This window comes from Castor canadensis, chromosome 3 (assembly GCF_047511655.1).
Source record: "Castor canadensis chromosome 3, mCasCan1.hap1v2, whole genome shotgun sequence".
Lineage (NCBI taxonomy): Eukaryota > Metazoa > Chordata > Mammalia > Rodentia > Castoridae > Castor > Castor canadensis.
This window is the reverse complement of record NC_133388.1, coordinates 72,999,575-73,025,168: the sequence shown is the minus strand read 5'-3', so window position 1 is coordinate 73,025,168 and position 25,594 is coordinate 72,999,575. Positions and strand designations below refer to the sequence as shown.

At 40.6% G+C, this 25,594-nt stretch overlaps 1 long non-coding RNA gene across 3 annotated transcripts in view; it reads right to left on the bottom strand.

The window, feature by feature from the left end:
- Nucleotides 1-1,397: 1,397 nt before the first annotated feature.
- LOC141421597 (uncharacterized) overlaps nucleotides 1,398-25,594 on the bottom strand; it is a 93,980-nt gene continuing 69,783 nt past the window's right edge. For all 3 annotated transcript variants that reach the window (XR_012446198.1, XR_012446199.1, XR_012446196.1), the window contains one exon: nucleotides 1,398-1,572. This is a non-coding gene — a long non-coding RNA (uncharacterized lncRNA). The remainder of the gene's footprint in view (nucleotides 1,573-25,594) is intronic.

Below are 25,594 nucleotides of genomic sequence, written 5' to 3'. Positions count from 1 at the left end.
GCTTTTAATCACAGTCTTAGCAACCTTCATGTCAATAGAAAAGGTGCCACTTTTATAAAATGTGCTGGGGTGAGGGAGGGCCACTGGTTCCCTTGTACCCCCAGCTAAGCTCCTGGTCTGAGAACTTGAGGCCTCGTTGCCATGATTTATCATTCTGGTGTCATTCCCAGACAGCCTGCCTACCCCCTGCCTCAGCTTTTCATCATCATTTTGGGGCTGTTTGCTCAGCCTTTGCTTTTGCTGCTGCAATTGTGTTTTGGATCTGACCTTCTGGCAAGCTGTAGGACTTGGCTGAGGAAGCAGCCAGAGGCTGAGCCCAGCCGAGGGAGCGCCCAGTGCTCACGAGGGAGGGGAGGAGGTTGGGAAGGGCTCTTGAGATCAGCTTGTGCTTTTTGAGCTGGAAAGGGAAACCATCAGGCAAAGCAGCATAGCTCCCTTTTGGAGCCTTCCACAGTGACGGGGGTCGCCATTGTGCTACAGCTTCCTCCTCATCTCCACTTAATTCCCACTGCCCCTCAGATTTTTATGCCATTGTCAACTCCCAACAAAATGATAGTAGCTCTTACCACATTGTGCTACATTTGAAGTGGAGCCTGAGATGGACACCTGCCTGCCTCCATCTCAGAGCCAGGGCTTTGGGGTCAGAGAGCCCACCCAGTCTTCTGAGTGCTTCTTGCACCTCTGTCCACACACCTGCCTGAGGCAGCAGAGAAATCAAGCCTTTGCCTTTGCCTGGACATCTGGGGGTGTAGGAGTCCAGAATTATCTCTGCACTGTCTTCTCCTGACTTTTATGCTTTATAAAACAAAGCCACCCATTTCCATCTTTGCTGACCATGGATGGATTTAGTATTGATGGTTATGTTTTATTTATCAAGCTATTTACATACATGGTTAATCCTCAGGACAACTCTTAGAAAGTAAGTAGTCATATCCCAGGTTTACAGTTGCTCAGAGAGTGAAAGCAATAACCCCAGGGTCCACAGCTAGTAAGTACTGAAGCTGGAATTGAGGTCTTCCTAACTTCAGTCCTAGGCTTTTTAACTCCTGTACTGCACTGCTTCTGAGAAAGGGTGGGGTCATGTTTCATCATGTTTTTGTTTTCCTTTTTTAGATGTTTTTATTTTTGAGACAGGGTCTTACTATGTAAGCCAGGCTGCCCTTGAACTCACAATCCTCCTGCCTCTGCCTCTCAAGTGCTGAGATTACAGGCATGCACCATCACTCCTGGTCCCCCAGCTCTTCTGATGCAAGGTCAAATATGCATCTAAGAAGGATATTACTGACATCAAAAAAGTTAAGTCCCTTCATTTTAAGGCAAGAAACTACTTCTAGCTTCTCAGAGAAAAATATACCATAATAAATTCAAATTAGGCACACAGTAGTTCTTACCCACTTCTCCTCAGGGCTGTTCTCCTTCTCCTTGGGGTCACTGTTGAGCACCATGCTTCGAGGATTCACTGGCTTTTCTGTGTCAGCCAAGGCAAGACACGCTGGTCAGAGATCCCATGTTCTGATCCCTGCTGTCACTGTTCAGAGAACTGATCATGATGCCTGTTCACCTAAACAGAAACTGAAAGCCCATGTCCTTCAGTGCTATGCTGTGAAGACAGGTGCAAGCATTTCAGGTTCACACAGGAGTCCAAATAAAAGGTGATACTTGAGGTACAGTCATATGTTGTTTAACAATAGGGATATGTTCTGAGAAGGATGTCATTAGATTTTCATCATTGTGTGACCATCATAGAGTGTGCTCATGAAACTAAGATAGCTACAATGTCCCTAGGTGATACAATCTTATGGGACCACCATTGTGTAATCTGCCTGCTGTTGACTGAAATGTCTCTATGTAGTGCATGACTGTTATTTTCTATTGACCCCTCCTGGGAAGGCAGGAGAAGAGTCTGTCTCCTGTAAACCAGTTTTCCTGGAGCTCAGAGAGGACCCTTTCACTTCTGAAGCAAGTCCTCCTGCCCTGCCCACCTGCCATTCCGTCACCAGGCAGATGCAGATCGCACTATCAAATTGTATACACCTGTGTCTTCTGCATGGCACATTGGAGCACAGGCAGCTCATAGCTGAGGCAGGTTTCCTAGGCAGGCCCAATTATTCACCGAGCTGGTGAGTCGATGTTGTTTCACTTCTCTTCCAGTTAACTGACTGCTCCTCCACACTCAGGTTTTGGCATCACTGGCTTTGCCAGGTCACCTGATTCCTAAGCTGTGGTAGTCTAAGTTCCTTGGGTCTCTTGGAAAATGAGACTTTTTGCTGACTAGGCCTCAGATTCAGCCCCAAAGCTATTCCTTGAGTAAGGTTGAAGCTTCTCTGTGGCTCTCAGCCAGTCCAGGGGGCTTTTCCTAGGGACCTTCACATCTTAAATGACCTCACACTGTTTGATGGCTCTGTCCTTCCTACATTCTAACTCCTTGAAAACTAATGGTTCCCATTGTGTGCATCAACACCAGCCACCCAGTAACAGCACATGCAATGGTATTGACCAGGAATAAGCCTGGGTTTGGTGGGAAAGAGTAGCCTGACTTGATTTATAGCCTCCATGGGCCAACGTGCAAGCTGGGAGTTTGCCATCTCTGCACATATGTTAGGAGTTTGATTTCTTGATCTTATATCAAATGTTTTGAAGTTTTTAAAAGTCTTTATTCGACTCACATATTTTCTCCCTTGGATGTGCAGTACCACTTTTCCCCTGAAAGAATAGCATATTTAAAAGTAAGTATTTAGAAGGACATGTTAAACAGGTCATGCTAAAGGGAGGGCACTAATAATAGGGGGAGGGTAAATGAAAAGGGTGGAGGAGGGAGACTATGGCTGAGGTATGTCCTATACATGTATGAGTGTGGAACATTGAAACCTGTCAAAGTCATTTTAAGAAGGGGACTAGGGCAGGAGGGAGAATAATGGAGGTATAATGTATGTATTTATGGAAAAGTCACAATGAACCCTCCTGTATACTATCATATACTAATAAAAATGTTTTTTAAAAAAAGAATACTAATGGCCAAAAAAGGGGGAAAAGAAGAAATCTTTCACCTCACTCATCCTATGAGAAACCCAAATTAAATCAGATGTTTAACTTATCAGGTTTGTTTTAATGGTGGCCAGTGATCAGTGAAGTATTGGAAGAAACTGGTACGTGAGTGGAAAAGTTTATAGAAGTATAAATTGATGAACTTCTAGAGTATTATGTATCTTAATACATTTTTGGCAGAAGGGGGTGGGAGAGACTAAATTTTCAAGAGTAAGAAATCAATTAAACATAATACAGTATAGTCTCACAGTATTAAAGAATGTAATGACTTAAATGAGGTTTATGTGATAAGTTAACATATAATAAAATGTTAATTTATAAATTTAGCTTGTGTCTGTTAAATCATTTGAATTTCCTTTTAGTTTCTCAAATAAAAGAATTAAATCCTAATAAATTACACATTTACATTTTCTCATAACTGCCCTTTGCAATACAATAATTTTTGGAGGAAAGGTACCCTTTTTGCCACTAAGTTCTGTGGAAAATCTTGGAATAGGTACTAGAAATCTTGGAACAGGTACACTGACACTAATGGTCACCCATGCAGTTGCTAAATGGTGCTAGAGCATGGGGAAAGGTTGGAATGACTTCGGCCGTGTCCAGGTATTTCACATTTGCTTTCATTGTGATTCTGGGCTGAATTTCAGTGCTCATCAACACAGTTGGCAATACGGAGACATAGCCTTGGCCTGGAGAAAGCTTAAGCCATCTGTTCTTCTAAGTGATAGAAAGGATGAGACTAGATTAGCTGCAACCAGTAAAACATAGGAATGTTTTGAGAAGCATGACACTGGTGGAAATTTTGCTTTGTTGTTAAACAGAGATATATAAACCTACTAAATGCAGTAGTCAGAAGCCTGTGGTCAGAAATAGAAAGCAGGTTAGTGGTTGACAGGGCCTACAGGTTGGGGAGAATGGTGAGTGATGAAGGGGGTGGTAAAACTTTTAAAATTAGATAGTTGTAATTGCTGCCCAACTCTGCAAATATATGAAAAACCACTAAAAGTCAGCCACTGTAAAAGGGTGACGTTTATGGTACATGAAGTGTTATTTTTTTAAAAAAGAAATCTATAGCAAAAACAAAAATCTAGTTCAAGCTGGGTTTGATGGCTCACACCTGTAATCCCAGCTGCTCAGGAGGCAGAAATCAGGAGGATTGATGTTTGAGGCCAGTCCAGCCAAAAACGTTAGTGAGATTCTGTCTCAAGGGACAATCAGGGCGTGGTAATTCACACCTGTTGTCCCAGCTAAGCAGCAGGTGTAGAAAGGATGATAGTGGTCTGAGACCACCATTGACAAAAAGCACCCTGTCTGAAAAATGATTAAGGCAAAAAGAGCTAGCGCTGTAGCTCAAGTGGTAGAGTGCTCGCCTACCATGAACAAGGCCCTGAGTTCAAACCCAAGTGCACTGAAAAAGAAAAAAAACAAAAAAAGGACCTAGTTCACATTTAACAAACACACTTGTTCAGCACCTACTGTGTACTGATTTTGTCTGAAGCAAGATTGGCATTTAAGAGCAAAACAAACAAGGAGTTTGTAGCTCCAGACAACCGAGGAATGCATTGAACTCCTCCCTGCTCACATCTCTGGCTTTCCTGGACTTCTGTCAGCCTAGAGCCACGAGTAGATACCCACTTGGCCACAGTAGTCACCTTTGGACTTCCCAGCTGGGAGACACTGCTTCTTTTGCCACCCAAAAGCCTTTATTTTAATCCAGGGTGTGTCTTACCAATGAGCTGGCATATCTATGTCTGTCGTTAGTAATCACAGGAACAGAACCAGCTAGAATGAGTCCTGTTCCTCTCATGCTTGTGGGAGTCATCAGGCTTTTCTCTGGAGCCCAATAATGCAGAGATTGGGCGGGTGGTGGGGGAGCGTTGCTCTAAAGCAAGTGCTGCTCACTTTGGCAGCCTCAAGCTCCTTGGTAGGTTCATTTTTGTCGTCATCCTGAGGGGTTAAGCCTGCTGGAGTGGTGCTGGTGACCTGCATACAAAGAGGCCATACCTCTATTTCCTGATTTGCCTGTGCATGGGCAGCCTGTTATTCATGTGAAATTGTTCTCAGCCACAGTACCTGGCCATACCTGCGTCTATGAGCAAAATTAAGAGCTTGGAGGCAATCCTCCTCCTCTGCAGGTTCCACTTTGTAGCTTCCGGAAATGTCCAGCATCTGGACCTCAACCTCCCCCCCAAACCAGAGCAAGGTCAGACCCTGACTGACCTCACTAAATACAACCCAGTTGTCCAACACCCACCTATGTCCTGTAGAACAAAGTCCATTGCAACCAGATGACAATTTCCATATAGGCCAAATGAGCTCCCCAGGCAGGAGAACAAAGGAACAGTGTTGGAAAGATGTCACCTAGTAGGGAGACAGGCAGGAGTCCATATCCTGGGGCCCACTGTCTATAGACTGCTCTGAGATGTCTATGTGTGTCCCCCGGGAAAGGAAAGCTGTACAGGCAAACATAGCCCTAGTGGTGTATTTTGAAACTCTGGGAAGAAAGACTCCAGGCATCCAGAAACCAGACTTCCAATTAGAAAACTGTCTGGGGAGCTGGGTGGGGGCTTGTGGTGCCCTGGGTGGGAAGCTTGTTCAGCAGAGGCAATAGAAACAAGACAGTTCATTTTTATTTTTGATGAAGTGAAACTTCAGCTTAAAAAAAATGTCTGTTGTAACCACAGCCTATCTCACAGATAGGCTGCAGCCATCCACCCTCAGGAATAGTGCCTTGAAAATCACAGTAAGTGGCTGTTTGAAGGTCATGAATAGGTTTGGTTCAGCTGTCTAATGGGAGAGGAAAACAGATGAGCAGAAGGAGAAGAGTTTAAAATAACAAGGGGGGTCTTTAAATAGAGCTATGAAGCTGGGTAGCAACCTAGTCCAAGGGTTAAAAACAAGCTTTTCCTCCAAAGTTTCTATGGTAACTAGATAAAATCTACAGCAAGAGTGTGGTTAATGAAATATTCCTTCTAGATCAACATACAGCAGTAAGTAAGGCAGGGTGATTTTATGGGAGCTCCAATACAGGTTACATTTTTAGCTGCTGCTACTTGTTTCTCTTCTTTTCTTTTGTTTTTTCCTGGTAAGAATTGGACATGGAGTTTGGTGAGACTTCATTCACTATAGACCTTGATTTCTCTTTCTCATAGCATAGAGAAAGCTGGCGTTGACCCAAATCAGCTGGAGTGAAGAGAAACCTTCTCCCTCCCTCTTTCTCTGCCCTCAGCAAGTTTAGATTCATTTGACACACACTTGCCATGTTAATTTGGACAGTTAGAATAAATGCTCATGACTAACTAATTTTATCTGTACACAAAGAATAAACACAATCTGGTGAAGTTAGTTGGGAGCTATTCATGTTCTATATGACTACGAAGCAGTGGAAATGCTTGGACTTGGGGATAGACGTGACATTTTAACTCATGAGATTTTGGGTGTATTATTTAACCTTTCTGTGTATCAGTTTACTGTAAAATAAGCCTGAAGGTAGAACCAACCCAAAAGTTGAGTTAAGTATTAAAGGAGATTAAAATATATAAATATGCCTAGCCATGACTGGTATAGAGTAAGTATCCAGTAAATACTTACTGAATCTGATTAATTGTCTTTAAATCTTCTCACCAAGAAGATTGAATCCCCCAAGACCTTTTTATTAGGGTGGTTCCTCAGAGAACAATTAAAAACTGTGATATTATCCTAAGTATGGAATGTATAATTAAGTAATAATAAGAGTAGATAACACTTATTGGCACTTGTTTTCTGCCAGGAAATATTCTAAGCACTTCACATGTATTTGCTTATCCTCTTCATAAAATCCTATGAAGTAAGCAACATTTTTCTCACTTTTTAACAGTTGAGGAAATTGAGGCATAGAGAGGTTAAAACTTTGGATAAAGCCTTGAATTGTTTAAGTTACCACTACCACTATCATTAACACTAGCATGTCATGAAATTGACCCAGTGCTAAGCACATACGTGTATCATTTCATTCCCATATTCATACCATTATTTTATAGTTGAGGACAATAAAGGTTGTTATACTACAAATTTAGTCCAAGATCACAAAGCTGTTTAAGGGTAGAATCACAATTCAACGTAAGCAATCATTCCATATGTAAATAAAGACTATTTTAATTTTATTTCAAATATTTATACTATTTATTTCTTTTCTTGCTTTATTGCACTGGATACAACCTCTATGTTCAATAAGGGCAGACATCCTTTCCTGTTCCCTTCCTTAGGAAGGAAGCAGTCAGTATTTCAGTATTAAATATGATGTTTTTATGAGTGCTTCTTGTCACACTCAGGAAAATTCCCTTCCAGTTCTCATTTACTGAGAATTTTTACCACATATGAATGTAGAATTTGTCAAATGCTTCTACTTGGCTATGATGTATTATTCTTATATAGCTATTTTTAAGTTGCTGAAATTTTATTATGAATTTTTGTGTTTATTTTCATGAGGGATGTTGGTTTGTGATTTTATTTCCCTCTGTGTTTGTCAAGTATTAGTTTCAGGGTTTTATGATCTTATGAGGAGTTGAGAGAGTATTCCTCAGAGTTACACCAGAAAAATAACCCTAGGATATATTAATGTGTGTGTAGATGAATAGATAGGTAGGAATGAAGGAATTGCTTATACAGTTGTGGGAGCAGGCAGATCATCAGGAAGCCCAGGCTAGAAACTCTTGAGCAGAAGCTGGAGCTTTAGTTCTAGGCAGACTTTTTTCCTTCTCAAAGAAACCTTAGTATTGCTCTTGAAGTCTTTTGACTGAGTGGGTCAGGCCCACCAAGGATATTGAGGATAATCTCTTTTTTACTTAAAGTCAGCTAGTTGTAGATGTTACTCTTGACTACAAAATACCTTCAGAGCAACACCTGGATGAGTGATTGGTCAAATAGAGTTGACACATAAAACAGAGCAGCCCAGTCTGCTGCTTGTCAACTGGCACCCACACCCATCTCCTTAAAACATACTTAATCTCCAAATAAACCCAATAACAAAGCCATTCTTCTGTCTAACATGATACACCCATCCTGTGTCTAACCAAAATGCACAGACTTTCTCTCCAGAAGAGGATGCAAAGGCCTTGAGTGCTATTTGCTCTTCTCTTTGGTTCTATATTAACACATCTTATGTTAGATGATGGGAATAAGAGAGGGAAGAAAACAAAAATATTTGATATATAGAGAGAAATATACATATAAACATATTTATAACCAAATAAGAAAGAGCTACTCATAAAAACTTCAGTTCTTGGTTCTACAACTTATCCCAGAGCCAGAGCTGGCATTTATAGCTCCTTTTACCCACTGCCTTTTTATCCCTTTGCCTGAAACTAGAATGTCATCTGTTTGTGGTCTTTGCCTGGTGGGTGACCTAAACTTTCATTCCTAAAGGGATGGGGCTATTAGCAGTACTGCTTGAATTGGGTTGTTGTGGTTTTCTATTCATTTCAATCTCAGAGAATGGTAGGAGCTCAGGATGATAAAACAGAATACCCTCCTGTTGAGGGTCTTTTCCTGATCTGCAAATGGATGCTTTCTTGTTTCCTCATTTGGTGAAGAATGAGGTCAATTCTCATATCTTTTCTTATAAGGGCATTAATTCCATAAGGTCTCTGCCCTAGTGAACCTATTACCATTTAAAGGTCTCACCTCAGGGAAGGGACCATGGTACAAGCAGTAGAGTACCTGCCTAGCAAACGTGAAGCCCTGAGTTCAAACCCCAGTATTGCTGAGAGAGAGAGAGAGAGAGAGAGAGAGAAATGAAATAAACATTACAGAACCAAAAAAATGCCTCACCTCAAAATACCATCAACATTAGGGATCAGGGTTTAACATATGAACTTTAGAGGGACACAAACATTTGTTTCATAGCAGTAGTACACAGTAATTCTGTTCTTTGCATATTAACTCAGAAGAATGAGGAACCCAAACAGACCAGTCCAGTGAAAAAGATTCCTTGTTCAATGGAATCATTGTTGGATCTCCTGGTAGGAGCATTCTTGCCTTTGGAACCAGGATCTCTAGACCAGCAGAGTATAAGGTCACAAGATAGGAAGCAAAAGCAGATCTCTAGAGGTAATATTGAATGGTGTACTTCCACTTCCCCCCACTCACCCTTGACCTATAAATCGTGACTGAGGAAGAAGGAGTACCATATACCACATGCCAACTGAAAGAATATCCAGCCTCCTGGAGGACAATACCACAGTCCTACAAGGTATCATCACCTCGCTTGTGCTGTGACTGAATTTTCATAAGGTCACCCACCATTCTGTCATGCATTAGGATGACAGAGAACATAGTAAGACCAGTGAATTACCATACCTCAGTTGCTGTGGATCAGTTCCTTATCAGAAGTCATGCTGTGTGGAATATCAGGATGGTAAGACATTTGGTAAGCCTGTGGATGGTAGTTTTTTGGCAGAAGCACTGTGCACAAGAAAAGTAAACCCATATCCAGAGTGGGCAATTATTCCAGCAAGAACAAAGCACAGCTCCTTCTGCGGTGGAAGTGGTCCAAGTAATCAACTAGCCATCGGGTAGCTGTCTGATCCTCCCAGGGAATGGTGCCATATTAGGGGTCTGGTGTCAGTCTCTGCTGCTGGCAGATTGGGTGCTCAGCAGTAACTGTGTCCAGATTGGTCTTGGTAACTAGAAGTCCATGTTTATGATCCTTGCCTGCTACCATGGTCACTTTTTGCATGAGCTCTTTGGAAAATGGCAGGAGTGGCTGGAAAAAAGAGTAACATGCACCACTGACAAGGGTCATCCTGTCCACTTGACTGTTAAAATTTCCTCTGTTGGATTGTTCTTTAGTAAGCATTCACAAAGCACACAAACAACTTCACATAATTTTTTTTTTGCATATTCAGAGAAGACCATCCCTGTATCTCGTTCCTAGACTTCCCCAACAGCAATTTTCTATCGTGTTATTTCCAAGATAGCTGCAGCACAATAGCTCCTCCCCAGGACATCCAAGAAGGACAATGCTGAAGGGAACACCTCCTAGTGTTCATTTTGCTTGAAAAAAGAAGTATGAGTCCAAAGTATGAGTCTAGGTTCCTATTGGGTTGTGCCTCCAGACATGCTCCAGCCCCATCTTCTATGCACCATTTGCACATGGTGATGGAAGCATGCCCAGCTTTATGGGTTGGTGAATGAGACCACACCTAGTTCATGATGAGACGCTTAGGTGGTACAGGAACTGGATGGCCACAGTTAAGCATTCAGTCTTCGCTAAAGTCCAGTAGCAAGCCAAAAGTGGATTTTGAAAAAGACAGCAGTTATTCACAGAGGATGCCAACACCCCCAGATCTTGCTGTCACTCATCAAAGGCTTTCTATCAGCCATGACACCTCACACATCATCACATCTGCTGATCCTAGGGCCTCCGTGCAAAGCAGCTTGCATAGCAGCCTGGACCTATTACAGAGCTTTCTCTTGTTGTAGCCCCACTCAAAACTAACAGCTTTTCAAGTCAGTGGTAATTGGGCCAAAGTGACACAACAAAACGAGACATATGATGCTTGTATAATCCAAGGGGGCCCACTAGGTGCTATGCCTCTGTTGGGACTGTAGAAGTGGCCAGATGCAACAACTCACCTTCACCTTAGAAGGGTATTTCAATGTGCCCACACATTGAACATTTCACTGAGGTGCTTGAAATTCTGCCAGACTTATTTCCCACCCTCTGACAGGCAAATACCTTACCAATAAGTGGAGAGTAGTTGCTACTTGTGCTCACTAGGTGCAACCAGCATCACCAATGTAATGAACCAGTACGCTATCTTCTGTAAGGGAAAGGTAATCAAGGTATCCGTGTGCTAAATTATGATATAGGACTGGACAGTTGCCATCCTCCTGAGGTAGGACAGGGAAGGTGTATTGCTGGCCTTGCCAGCTGAAAGCAAGCTGCTTCTGGTGGTCCTTATTAACAGGGATAGAGGAAAAGGCACTTGCCCGTGCCGTGGCTGCATACCAGGTACCAGAGGCTGGGCTAATATGCTGAAGCAATGAAACCACATCTGGAACAGCTGCTGCAAGTAGCATTACCATCTGGTTAGATTTATAGTAATGAAGTGTTCATCTGATTTCTGCATAGGCCAATAAGGCAGATCAAGTGGGGGATCAGTTGCGTCTTTCAAGTTCTTGATGGTAGTAGTATTTCTTCCTTAAATGTTTAAGAAAATTCACTGTGAAAAATTGTCTGGGCCTGAAGTTTCCTCTTTGGGAAGGCTTTAATTACAAGTTAAATTCCTTTGATAGGCATAAAGCTTCTCAGATTGTTTTTTTCATTTTTGTTTTGGAAATTTGAGTTGGTCAAGGAATTTTTTGCAAGACTTCTAAATTGCCCAACTTACTAGTGTGAAAATTTCAGAATACTGCCTTACTATGTTTTGATGTCAGTAGGACCTGTAATGTCATCCTCTCTTTCATTCTTAATGTGGGTTGTTTGTATTTTCTCACTTTTTTTCTTGATCTTTTTCCTCCACTGTTACTTTGTTCTCTTGATCATTGATTTTTTTTTAATCTTTCTTATTACTTTGCTTCAACTTACTTTAGATTTGATTTGCTCCCCGTTGTCTAGCCTTATACAGTGAAAAGTGAGATCCTTAAATTTAAATAATTCTTATTTTCCAGTATAAGCTAAATTCAAGGCTATTAATTTCCTTCTGAGTACTGCTTTAGCTACACCACACAAATTTCGTTGTATTGTATGTCATTATTATTTAGTTTGGAATGTTTTCTAATTTTCTTTGTGACTTCTTTGGCCTATGGATTATATAAAATTATGTTACTTCATTTCAAAGTATTTGGACATTTTATAGATAGCATTCTTTTATAAGTTTCTAATTTAATTCCATTGTGGCTACAGAATATGCTTTGTAGAATTTCAATCACTTGAACTTATTGATATTTATTTTATGGTCCATAAATATTGTCTTTGCTGGTAAACATTCCAAGTGCTGCTATAGAGAATATTTTCAGTTGTTTTACTGTTTTATCGATGGCATTGGTCAAGTTAGTGGGGGGTTTTGTTCTTATTTTCCTTTACCTTTCCTGATTACTCTAACAGTTCTATCAATTACTGAGAAGAGTATTGAAATCTCCAACTATGATTATCTGTTTCTCCCTTTAGTTTTGCCTCTTGTGGCTTCATGTGTTTTGAAGTTCTATGATTAGGTGAGTACAAATAGAATGTTTATGTCTTCCTGATAAAATCAATACTTTTCTCAAGAAGAAATGTTCTTTTTTAAAAAAAAAATCTTCCTACTTTGTCTGATATTAATATAACACAGTACTTTTCTTAAGCTTTCTGTTTATGTGATATGTCTTTCTCCATCCTTTTACTTTCAGCCAATCTCTTCCCTATAGCTTAAGTTGATCTCATTTTTGTCTCCCTTTCTCATCTCTCCCCTTTCATTGGAATATTTAGTCCATTCACATGTCATTATTGGTTTTAAGTCAACCATCTTATTTTTTCCCAGTTGCTGCATCTGTTATTGTTCCTCTGTTTCTCCTTTCCTGACTTCTTTTATGTAATGGAATAATTTTTAGTATTACATTTTAATTCTTCCTTTGACTTTTTAGCTGTATATGTGTGTTCTTCTTGTTGTCATTTGACTTAATAGTTAGTATAGGAATTGCAATATGAATGCTTAATTTATCACAATCTCTTTGGAGTATAATTGTACTACTTCAGATAAAATACAGGAATTTTACCACAATAAAATTCCATTTTTCATTCCTTATCCTTCATGCTATTCTTGTACCTACCTATGGTATAGTTCTGTATTTACCTATGACATAAACCCAATGAGGAAATTATAGAATTTTTACTTTAAACATTCTTTAGCCTTTCAAATAAATTAAGAGAAGAAGTTAAAAGATGGCATTTTAAATTTACTCATGTATTATAATTCTGGTGCTCCTCATTCTTCCCTCATATTTGAATCTCCATATAGTGTTGCTCTCTCTAGCCTGAAACTTTTTAATGCAAATCTTTTGGTATTCAATTCTTAGAATTTTCATGTATAAAGTTAATCTCACCCTTATTTATGATGAATAATTTTGCTTGTCATAAATTTCTGAGTTGATAGTGTTTATTCCTTCAATACTTTAAAGATGTCACTCAATTGCCTACTGGTGACAAGTTAGCAGTGATATGTATAATTTTGCTCATATATATCTTAGTCAGTTTGGGCTGCTATAACAAATTATTATAAGCTCGTGGTTTAAGCAACAAACATTTATTTCTCACAGTTTTGGAGGCTGGGAGGACCAAGATCAAAAAATTCTGACATATGTATTATCTGGTGAGGGCTTACTTCCTGGTGTATCATCTCATGGTGGAAAGAAAGTAAGCTAGCTCTCTGCCTTTCTCTTATAAGGGCACTGATTTCATTCATCAGGGTTCCTCTTTCCTGACCCGGTTACCCACCAAAGGCCCCACCTATAAATACCACCACATAGGGGATTAGATTTCAACACAGAAATTTTGGAGGGGACATAAACATAACAGTAATGTATCATTTTTCCTGCTTTTATTATTGTCTCTTTATCTTTGGTTTTCAGGTTTTGACTTTGATATTCCAAGATGCAGTTCTTTTTTAATTCATCCTACTCACTTTACTAAGTTTCTTAAATCTGTAATTTGATGGTGGTCTCCAAATTTGGGGAAATTTTGGCTGTTATTTTCTTAAATATTTTTTCTCCTTATTCCCTGTAGAACTCCAAGTACATGTATATTAGGCTACATGATTGACCCATAGATCTGAGATTTGTTCATTTTTGAAAAAAAACCTATCTCTTACCTTCAGATGAGATTGTTTCTATTTATCTTTCTTCAAGTTTACTTATCATACAACCTGAAGTCTCTAATCTTCTGTTAACCCATCCAGTAAATTGTTAGAATTTCCATTTAGTTCTTTTTCCCTATTTTCCATTTCTCTGTTGAGATTCCACATCTGTTACTCATTTTGACCATCTTCTGCTTATGTCCTTGAATGCATTTGTAGTTGCTATTTAAACTTCATAGCCTAACAATTCCAATATCTGGATCATCTTGTGTGCTATTTCTTTTTTCTAGTTTGGGTCTTAATTTTCTGTTTCTTTGCATGGCAAGTAAAATTTTAATATGGGCTGAACATGTATAGGAACTCTAGATTATGAGCTGAGTGTTGAGTTTAAAGAGTGCTGAGTTTTGTTGTGAGCAGTTAAGTCCTTTCTGAATCTATCAGGCTCAGTTTTGTGCTTTGTTAGTGCAGATTTATTTTGGTTTTGAATTAAGGCCTTAATATGCCTTTACTATATGATGTGGTCCTTACTCTAAGGTTCTTTCTCAAGCAGGGAACTTATTCCTGAGTCATACTTGGGGGTTGGGAAGGATGAACCTTAGACCACAATTTCAATAACTCCCAGGACCACACAACCTCTGGTTTTATCATTCACCTCACAGCCCTGCAGCAATCAATTTCTACTAAGCTTCATGGAGACGCTCTGAGTAGTGCAGATAGGCCCTTGCCAAAGACCCATGGTGAATCCTCAGTAGACTTTTAGGACTTCCCCTCTGCACAGGAGCTTTTCTAGTCTCTGCAATCACAAATTCCAACACTTTTGCAGCCTGAACTGTAATCTCTGCCTCGCTCTGCTTTGGCTCCATCTCCCAATGCCACGGTGGGGATGTGCCCCAGGCAGAAAGCCAGGGCAACATGGGCCCACCTCATACTTCCCTTCTCCCATCAATTATAGTCCTATGGCCTATTGTTTGTTTCTCTACAAGCATTGTCTTGTTTATTTTGTTCATCATTACAGTTTATTTCCGTGCCAGGTAAATTAGATATAAATCATTCTTTCTTTATGGGAAGCCGATGTCTTTAAGCATATCAACTGAAAATTATTTTGAAATATAGTAAAGAACAAATGCTCATATGAGAGGCTTGCCAACAAGAAAACCAAACTTTTGTAAAGAAAACTATGGGGAACTGGGCCTGGTGGTACACATCTGTAATCCCAGCACACGTGAGCGAGAGGCAGGAAGATCACAAGTTTGAGGCCAGCCTGGGCTACAAAGTAAGATCCTGTTACACAAAACAAAAAGAAACATTTGGTTATTTGTGATTTTCTTTAGTGAATATTTTAAAATATCATAACTGGAAATGTAGCACAATTAATTCATTAATGTGTAGCTAAAAAGTATCTACATTTTGTACTTAGTGTGTACCAAAAAAGGACAGAATCAGTTCAACATATATTCTCAATAATCCATGTATGAGGTTCTGAAAGAAACACAAAGAAAATAAAGCAGAATTATGATGTGTTGAAGGCTTGGTCTCCAGTGCAGCAGTGTTCAGAGGTGACTGAATCACGAGGGCTCTAACCTCATTGTTGTATTAATCCACTGATGGATCCACAGCTGAATGGGCTATTGGGAGGTGGTAGAAACTTTAGGAGATGGGGCTTAGTTGGAGGAAGTAGGTCACAGGGGAGGTGTCCCTTTGAAGGGCATATTTTGTCCTTTGCCCCTTTTTTCCTCTGGCTCTCTCCCTTTCTCTCTCTGTCTCTCTCTTTCTGCTTTCTGGCTGCCATGAGGTGAGCAGTTTTGCTGTCATACCTGTCCACCATGGTGTTCTGCCTAGCCGCAGTCCCTAGGCAATGGGGCCAAGTGACCATGGATAGAAACCTCTGAAATTGCGAGTCAAAATTCATCTTTCTTCTTTTCAGTTGATTTTCTTTGGTATTTTGTCATAGTGGTGAAATGTTAACACATTTTTATACTTCAAGTGAAGAGCTACAGTCAAAGCTTACAAAAATGCTGATAAAACTCCACAGGATTATTTTTATTTCCATTTCACCTTGGCTGTCTTCCTGCATTCATTTTGTGCCCCTGAGATGTAGAGTCACTGTAAATGGGAGTTAACACACAGGGTTTTAATTCTAGCTTGACTAATTCCTCTGTGGCTTTCCAGCATCTTGCCTCTCTTCCCCCATCTGCAAAAGAGCATTGGAGGTCTTGATTCTTGCTTCATCTCAGAATATCATTATGGGAGCCTTTCATAACAGGACTTGATTTCTTCATTGTAGTAAAACATCAGAGAATAAAACTCCAGCTAGCAATTGTTGCCATAATAATTTTAGTAAGCAATAGGAACTCTAAAGAGAAGTGATTTCCCACTTTTTCTGTAATTATAAGGAAGATTGAGAGAAAGGAGGAGGTGAAGAGAGGAAAGCCAGCCTCACTGTGCCTTAGCTGGCATCGGACTCTCCCTTAGAGGTAGATGGAGATAAGAAGAGTCTCAGAGGAACAATTTCCTAATCTTTTACTCTGCATCACCACAACCTTCTCACTGTCCCTTTTGAGAGAGCAGCTGTGTCCTTAACTAATGCTTTCCTTTTTGTTGGAATAAATGGTGGCATTTGGTGTAATGGCAGTGCAGGTCAGTTTGAACAATGGCTTTGCTATAAAGAGATCCTGGAGTAGAAGGCAGAAGCTGTAAGCAGTACCAGACAGGAACAGAATTAAATTTGCAATGCCCAGAGTGGCCTCATTTTCCAGGTTTGGGATGGTCTGGGTTAATGTGCAGAGAACATTCTGACACACTTTGGCAGAAATATCAGGCAAGACTGCATGAGTGATAGTGTTTCCCCATGAAAAGAAAAACTAGAGGGCAGAAGACTACCAACTATCATAAAAGTAATTAATTGTTTTACTTTTTAATGGCGTGGCAAGACTGCCTTTTCAAAAAAATGAATCACACCAATGGGACCATGATGTCAGACAGACTGTCCATTGGTATTTAAGAGACTAGTTCCTGCTATAAATTATGATAATGAGTTCGTTTTACAAATGTTTTATGAGGTTGAGAAGTATGGTGTCACATTATTTTTCTTAAATCTCTCATTGCTTTGAATGCCTTTCAGAATTCAGAGGGTAACATTTCCTTTCAAAAATTCCGTCCAAGTTTAGTGGTTGTTGTTTTACCAATCAGGTCTTTCTCCAAGGGCAGTTTTAGTACACGGTTTTCATGACTCAGCTTAAAACGAACAAGACCCCGTTGTTGCCTTTCTTGTTTTTGCACCAGCATTATAATTGACAAGATCTGCATAACTCTTGGAAAAGGGTCTGTTGTCTAACCGAGCTACTATGGAAACCTGATCCAGGCCATTGAGAAGCTGAATGCCTTGCCTCTTGAATTTGTGAAGAATTTCAAGGCTGTTCAAACTTCACACAGAAAATATTCATCAGGGCAGAGGGGGCTGGCTTGTTCACTCCATTTCACTTTTCATCTTAAATCAGCTTTGCAAATAGACTCACTGGCCCAGGGTGAAGGTAGCATGCTCGTGGAGGTCATTGTAAGCCATGAAGATTTTATTTATTTATTTTTCTTACACTGTAACCAAACAGGGGTAGAGAGAAGCGAGAACTTGTCTTCTCTTTCTAAAAAAAGGGATCCCACAAAATTGATAGGTAGAAAAATATTGTAGCTGCCTGTTTAACATCAGTAATAGCTCCATATTCATGAGAAGAATTGAAGCTATACCTCAAACCGGCAGAATAGCTCAGAACTGTGGTCTAGTCTCCCCATTCCCGTGGGAATTTTCTTCCCTTCTACCCCCTTTCCTTTAAATACAAACATGAAAAGTAGAAGAACACTCATGGAAGATGAAGAAAGAGTCTGTGCCTTTCCTAGGAGCCTGCTCTGCCTTCACGAGAGAGAAGCATCAGGAATGCTCTGAACTGTGTCTGGTCAAGGACTTTCCTCAACAATTTCTTCAGGCCATTTCTTTTCCTCGCTTATTGCTAAGAATTCAGAAGCCTTAAAGGGTAGAGGGGGGCTTTGTTGCCATTATTTTTTAGGTATAAATCTCATCTCAGTAAAATAAGACTTGCACAATTTATAATGTGGTTTTCATTATTTATGATTCATATGCTACTTTATGATAACTCTCATGGGACATAGGTCAGAGGGGCAGTCTTGGGGACATTTTCTGTGAACATTGATGGGATTCCTTACTACCTGGCAACTGGCAACAAAGTGTCTGTGAGCAAATGACAGTTTCTTTTCAGAACTGCTACGTGACATACCTGTGGCATGCTTGTCAGAGCACAGAGTCTAAGGGGAGTGTAGCCTTTTCACATTTCCCTCTGACTCTCCAAGAGGTGGATACCATTATTCCAGCTAACTGATATAACTCAGTACACAGACTCTACCTCTATTTTATGCCAATCTTTCTAAGTCTGTTTCCTGCTAGATCTTTCAAGCAAGATGGAAAATCAATGCTATGTCTTTCCCCACTCATATGCACAAGCTAGGCAGCTGATGTCAATAACGCTGATGCAAAAACAAAGCAAGAAAAAAAGCCTGAGCAGTTCAGGGCTGAATTATCCACTCTAGTGGGCAGGAACTATGGTTAACTCCAGCCCAAAGGACAGCTGAAATTGGGGTGTAGTTTGGGCCTTCTCAGATTTTTCTGGGGGAAAGTTCAGTTTCCCCCACAGATTTCTCTACAGAGTCTGAGATTATTGGCATAGAAGTTTCAGGGAGGCGGTCAGATTCCCTGCAGACCCAATGAGACAAAGATTCTGGGAGAAAGGCTATAGGATTATAAAATATTAGATCACTAGCTAATTCTGTCAAAACACCTTATTGAGCACCTGCTAGGCATTGTACTAGATGCTTGGGATACATTACTGAATAAAAATAGCAAAAATTTCTGCTCTCACAGAGCTTACATTCTAGTGGAAACAAGTAATAAAAATAGAATGAGGAAATAAATAATAACAACAGTGGGACTGGAGTGCTAGAAGGGTGCTGTTCTTATTTCAAACAGTATTAATTAACAAGGGTGGCCAGGGTAAATCTCACTAAGAAGTAAAATTGAGGAGCAAGCTGAAGGAGGTGAGGAGGTGAGGAATTGGCCACAGGAATACGTGGAGGAAGAGAATTCAGATGGGAGGGACAGACTGGACAAAGGCCGGGAGATAAGAGCCTGCTGCAGCATTTGAAGATAGCAAAGAGGCTGGAAGCCAGAATGGAGTAAGCCAGGGGGAAGATAATAGGAGAGGAGGTCAAAGGTGATGGCATGGGACAGAACAAGAAGAGAGTCACTGGCCATTGTAAGGACTTTGGCTTTTACTCTGGGTGAGCTGGCCAGCCATCAGACAGCTTGAGCAGAGTGACTTGATCTTATCTTTGAAAAGGATCATTATAACTGCTGTACTAAGAGTAGACTAAAGGAGGGAGAGGAGACAGACAGAGATATATTTTTAAAATAAAGCCAAAAGTTTTCCTGATGGATGAGTTAGCACGTTGAATTGCCTGCACTTCCAGAATAAAGTACTGTGATAAACTTGAACAGGAAAACAACCTGTGTCTAATGACAGCCACCCCCAGACCTTGGTAGTCCATGTAGAACTAAGGTGGTGGTAGTAGAAATAGCAATTTTGTGGCCATTTGGCTCTACTTGGCCTTCACCATCCTGGATCTCTGACTTGTCCTTCTCATTTCTGTTGCTGACTACTCAGTTCTAAACATCTTCAGGGTGCTATGTCAACATAATAGGAAGTTTGCACTTTATTCATTTTTTTCTGAAATAGATAAGTAGCACTTGTTTTGTGCTGGCAGTTGCAGAGCTGGGTGTGAGGATGAGTCTTGGAGTCAGGCTTGTGTTTTTTCAGTTGTGCAGGGATCTCTGCCTGTGCCTCGTGATGATTTCACAAACCCTTTGGGGTAAAGACTATGTTTAGCTTCTTTTTTGCAGATGAGGAAACTGGGATTTAGAAGGTTTTCCAAGATCACACAGCTAGTTAGGGGTGAGCTATGATTTCAGCCTGGTTTTGTGTGACCCACTCTCTAGGCTCTAAAACAGAAATTGGCAACCTTTTTCTGTAAAGGGCCAGAAAATAAATGGTTTAGGTTATGAAGACCTAGTAGTCTCTGTCACAACTACTCTGTCATTGCAGAGGTAAAGCGGTCATAGACAATTCATAAACAAACGAGCATGGCTGCGTTCCAATAAAACATTGAAAGAGAACTTCATATAGTTTTCATGGCATGAAATATTATTTTTCTTTTGATTTTTTTTCCAACCATTTAAGAGTATAAACACCATTCTTAGCTCATAGGTCATTAAAAAAAATAGAGATCTAGATTTGGTTCATGGACCATAGCTGTTGATCCCTGTTCTAAAAAATGAACTTAAAACCTAGGAATTTTCCATGCAATATGTCAATGAGATTTTAATTCTCATAACTGGGAGATTTAGAGGAGGGGAAAGTGAGGCCCACAGGTGCTATCATTTACTGAGCGCCTCACTGACTGATTGAGCCTGTTGAAGGCATTGATGGGCTTCCATCTGGGTCTTCCCCCTCTCCCAATTGCTGCCCACTGACTGTGCATTGCTGAGGACACAGCCCCCCAGAAACATCACCAAGATCCAAGCTGGCCCTCACTGTGCTGAGCTCAGGGTCTCAACTGTAAAATCTTCACACCAGAAGGAAAACAAATCCTGGGCTTGAGAGAAGACTTACAGAGAACATGGAAAGGATTAATTATACATCCTTTCAAGAGCCTTAGCTTCTAGCATCTGGGATGAACAAAATAATTATCTTCTGCCAGACTCTTTGCTTTGAATTTAGCCCTCTCAGTATATTCCCTCTGCCAAGCTCAGTCAGTCCTCCTAACCAACAAAATGAGCATAGACACAGCGTTTTTGCTCACTCAACCAGAAATGGTGCAGGACCTGGCAGTCCAGCTGTACTTGTAAGGTTTTTTCTAGAATCTGCCCATGATGCCCAAGACAAAAAGAGTACACGTGATTTTTGATTCCACATTAAATAAAAATCTTTAAACTAACACATATCATAATTTCCCCTCTTCCCCATATATCATAAATTTTAAGATATGTCGGGTACAGCTAACTGATTAAACTAATTGTTTTATTAAAAGATGACGCAAATGAAAAGTGCATCCAACCACCTACAGCCTTTGAAGGGTTAGACAGGAGATGGAAGACCACCCTGGGAAAAGGAAGAGGGTAGTATTTGTGAGGTCACTGGCCTGATCCTTCTAGAAGCTGACCCTTGAGTGACTTCTGGGAAGTAGATTGCCAGTTCCACATCCTAGGTGAATGGACCGGGGAGGGGACCGCTCATCAGTAGGAAAGCTAGAGACTTACTTCGAGCATTTAGCCAAGCTTGTGAAGATGATCCAAGATGGCTGGATTCCCTTTTTGGGGAACTGAGACTGAAGAGCTGAAGGAGTGGTAAAGCAGGGAATGCAGAGCTGAGGCTATGAGGAAACCAAGAATCAAGAAGGGAAGACATGAAGTAATGACAGGGTGCTGGAGTTAAGACCTTCCCTGCCCTGCCACTGAGGTCCTGAAGCCCGTCCTGTGCTTGCCTCCAGCTGCCCGACCCTATCCAGGAAGCTACCAACACTCCTGTCCTTGGATTTCTGTATGATTCCTTTCTATTAATTCCCTTACTTGAACTTTCTTGAATGAATGTTCCTAGCAACCCGAGGAGCCATAGTTAACGCAAACATCCACTTGTGCTCATTCACTCTACAGACTCTTGTTTCCAGTGCTAGGACTTAGCTGCTGCTCCTACACTGTTCCCAGTCTAGTGAGGGATTAAAGAGGTGAGACAAATAAGCAGGTGAGGGTGTTCTAGATCTCATGCAACAGGGCAGAATGTGAGGAACTGGAGAGGGAGTGAACAAAACACAGAAGTTCTCACTGACATGGTGACATTTTAGCAGAGATTTTAGGGGAGAGAAAAACCAATCTCACAAATACATGAGAGAAACATTCCAGGCCACAAGCACAATGAATGCATAGAAGTGCCAGAATGCTGGGGCACAGGAGCCTGGACGTTTGCATGTAGGATTGCACAAGTTCAATTTGTTGTCATCACACTGTGCTTCATGTGTTTGACAATCAGCCAGGGAACCCCTGTTGCTGGGCTGAGTGAGTGAGGTGAAAGCAGTGGACACATCAGAAAGGGTCTGAGATTTTCCAGATTTTTATTATCCATTCACCAATGCTTGCTGAGCCCTACTATGTGCTGAGTATCCTGAAAGGCCCTGGAATCAGGACTTAGGATATGTCTTCTGTCTTCAAAGGCTCCAGATTTCACTCCAGCCATCTGAAACTAAAACTGCTATTTGTACTTTCCAGCCTCAGAATACGAAACAAATGCGAAAGGGAGGTAAGTAACTAATTGATTCGTGGAAAAGGATACGGAATTTCAAGACTAAAATGAGACTTTAAAGTCAGCTTTATCTGCTCAGCCTCTGCCTCTTGGAGGGAGTGCCTCCAAGTTGCCCAGGAGTGTAGCACTCTCTCCTGTGCTTTGAAGAGATCTGGATGAGGAATTTTCACAGCTTTCCTTGGAAATGTCTTGTACAAACCCAACACATTCAACTTACACAATTTTACTAGATAACATAAAGACTTTCCCCCTGATTTTCTGCTGCTACCAAAAATGTCACCAGGTGACCCAATTCCTTCATTCAAATGTTATTTTTAGTGACTGTCAGATAAAGGAAGAGTATCATTATGAAGTGAGAACAAATCCTCTGCCTTTGCCTCTTTTCATCCGTACCACCCATAGAGGAAAAGAGTGACACTTTGACCAGTGTCACACGAGAAGATAATGTCTGACTGGAACCCAAAATAGCCATGCTTCAGCCAAAGAATGTCTCTGTCTTTTCTCTTCCAGAGAAAATCAAAACGGTCCCCAAATTAAGTTCCTAAATGCATAATAACTCTTCTCAGTAATGGACTTGAATGTAATTTATCATTTCCCTAGAGACAGAAATAACGTTAATAACTGTAATTTGGATACGGCTGCCCCTCAGATTTACAATCAATCTAACAGATTGTATTTGTTTCTCTGTCTTCTATGAAAAGTCTTAGCGTTGACCTGTGATCCCTTAAAGAAAACGCATAGAGCCAAATACGATCAGTTCTTCTACTGAGCCCTGTAAGAGACCGATTGGTGGTCACTCTTGCCTCTGCTGTCCTATGATCAGTGACTCTGTGTGTGAGTGTGCAGATGGGTATGTGTCCATGCATGTGTACAAGGACACATGTGTGCTTGTGACTCTGCATGTGTGTGTGAGATTTAGAAATTTTAAATTACAAATCTACCTTCTACTCACCCTAGTGAACTTCCAGTTTTCTATTTTTCTTTTATTCTTCCAAACCAAGAAAGGCAAGAAAAAAGTTTTCTCAATTTTCAGAAACAGATTTTTGCCATCTGTTTGCCAGGGTATAAAAAATGAGATTGTTTGAGACTACACATAGGAGTTGATGAGAGCAATTGGTTTCTTTGGATAGTACAGTGCCAATTCGACTCCAGCATGGGCTTAATTCCTTATGGGCCACCTAAAGTCAAAGAGTGATGAACTCAGGATTGTAGTGTTTCTAATACCTGAACCTTGACCAGCTGTCCTCTCAGTGTTTGTTATTGGCCATATGGCCTAAGTTTAGGGTCGTGAAAATTCTTAGGCAGGAGGAAATGGCTCAATGACTTAATGACTAAATGATGGTAAAGTGCCAACATTTGATGTTTATGTAAATATAAGAAACCCAATATCTGTTCACAGGCACATATTTTTTCAGTACGATTAGCCTATTTTTATATCCAGCACAGCCTAATGGTTAAGATCTTGAGTTCCAGACTTTTAATTTAATTTTAAGTCTAAAACCTTTCTTCTCTTCTTAGTAGTTGTGTCACCTAGGACAACGCAACAGACCTCATGAAGCCTTAACTTCCTCTGTCTGCTAAGCAGAAGTTTAATCAAACCCAGATCATTATTATGTGGACTATATGAAATGACGCATGTGAAGAACTTGACATAATATCCTCCCATGATAAGTGTACTAGTTTGTTTTCTGTTGCTATAACAGAATACTGGAGAGTAGGTAATTTATCAAGAAAAAAGTTTGTTAATCTCCAGTTAACAAAAGGCTGTGAAGCCTTCAAGATTGGACATCACATATGTGAGGACCTCATGTAGCCTCATGATAATGGCAGGGAAAAAATTAGGAGGAAGGCATGTGCACAAGAAAAGCATGTGCACAGACAGTGGGGGAGGTGCCAGGCTCACTTTATAGAAACCCAGTCCCACAAGAGTGAGAACACTCCTTCCAGAGAGGCATTAAAGGTCACGCCTCCCAACACCACTACCTTGGCAGCCGAATTTTAACATGAGTTCTGGTGGGAAAAACCACATCCGAACTATAGCCATAAGCACTCAGTAAGTGTTGGCTATTGTTATCTGGTATTATTTGCTTCTGTAGATGATCAGGCTGTTGCTAGCATTAAATGAAATAATCCAAATAATAAGCATTAATGAGATATCCTAGTGCCTAAATCATAGTAAGAGCTCAATAAATGCTGATCATGAAACTGATGGTGATGATGACCAGAGAGGTAAAGAAACTATCCTAGAGTCACACAATGGCTGGTGGATAAGTGGGAAAGAGAATTTGAGTTTAATGTTTCTTCTGCTAATTCTGTGCTTCTATATTAAAGTGTGAGTTAAGAACTGGTAGTAAAAATGATTTTTCCTGCTATGGGCATGGCTAAAGAAGGTAGCATGCCTGCCTAGCAAGGTCAAGACCATAAGTTCAAACCCCAGAACCGCCAGGAAAAAGAAAATGATTCCTTCTGAATCTTAATTTCTTTCACCCAGCACCAGCAGAAAACTTCCTAATGTTTGACAAGGTTGATTCTCCTTAGTTGGAGGAATCTAGGTTTTTCTAGAACCACATTTACAATAAATGTTTCTTGTACCTTCTTTCACACCATGATGTAATTAGCTTTTCAATAAATTCTCTGCTCACTTTTCATAGCACAAGGAGTGCATCAGTTCTGAGAAGCTGTTGAGAACCAGAGCAGCAGAGAGCAAAAAAGCCATCCTGAGATGGGCTTCAAAGTGACAACTTCCTCTACATCATAGAACTCCAGGGTCACTCGCCAGTAGCAGACATTGCGGATTGTAAATATGCCAGGGCTAAGTCCTCGAATGGCAAAGAGTCTGCCCTCCCTACTTTTCCCCGGATATCATCCTAGGAAAAATCTTTGAGGAATTTGGAGAGAAGCCTGACACAATTTCAAAGAACATTAACCTCACACTATCCCAGAGATCAAGTTTTCTCCAAGTTCAAATTAAATCACATGCATTCTTTAAAGTTTAAAGGAAGAGATCTGATAAACGACACCTATGTCCACAGTCAACAGGGATAAAGAGGGATCGTTTTACTAAGATTCCACCTCACCCCTGTTAGAATAGCCATCATTAGCAACACCACTTACAACAGGTGTTGGCGAGGATGTGGAGGAAAAAGGAACCCTCTATCTATACACAATGGAATTTTATGCAGCCATGAAGAAGAACGAAATGTTATCATTTGCTGGTAAATGGATGGAATTGGAGAACATCATTCTGAGTGAGGTTAGCCTGGCCCAAAAGACCAAAAATCGTATGTTCTTCTTTATGTGTGGACATTAGATCAAGGGCAAACA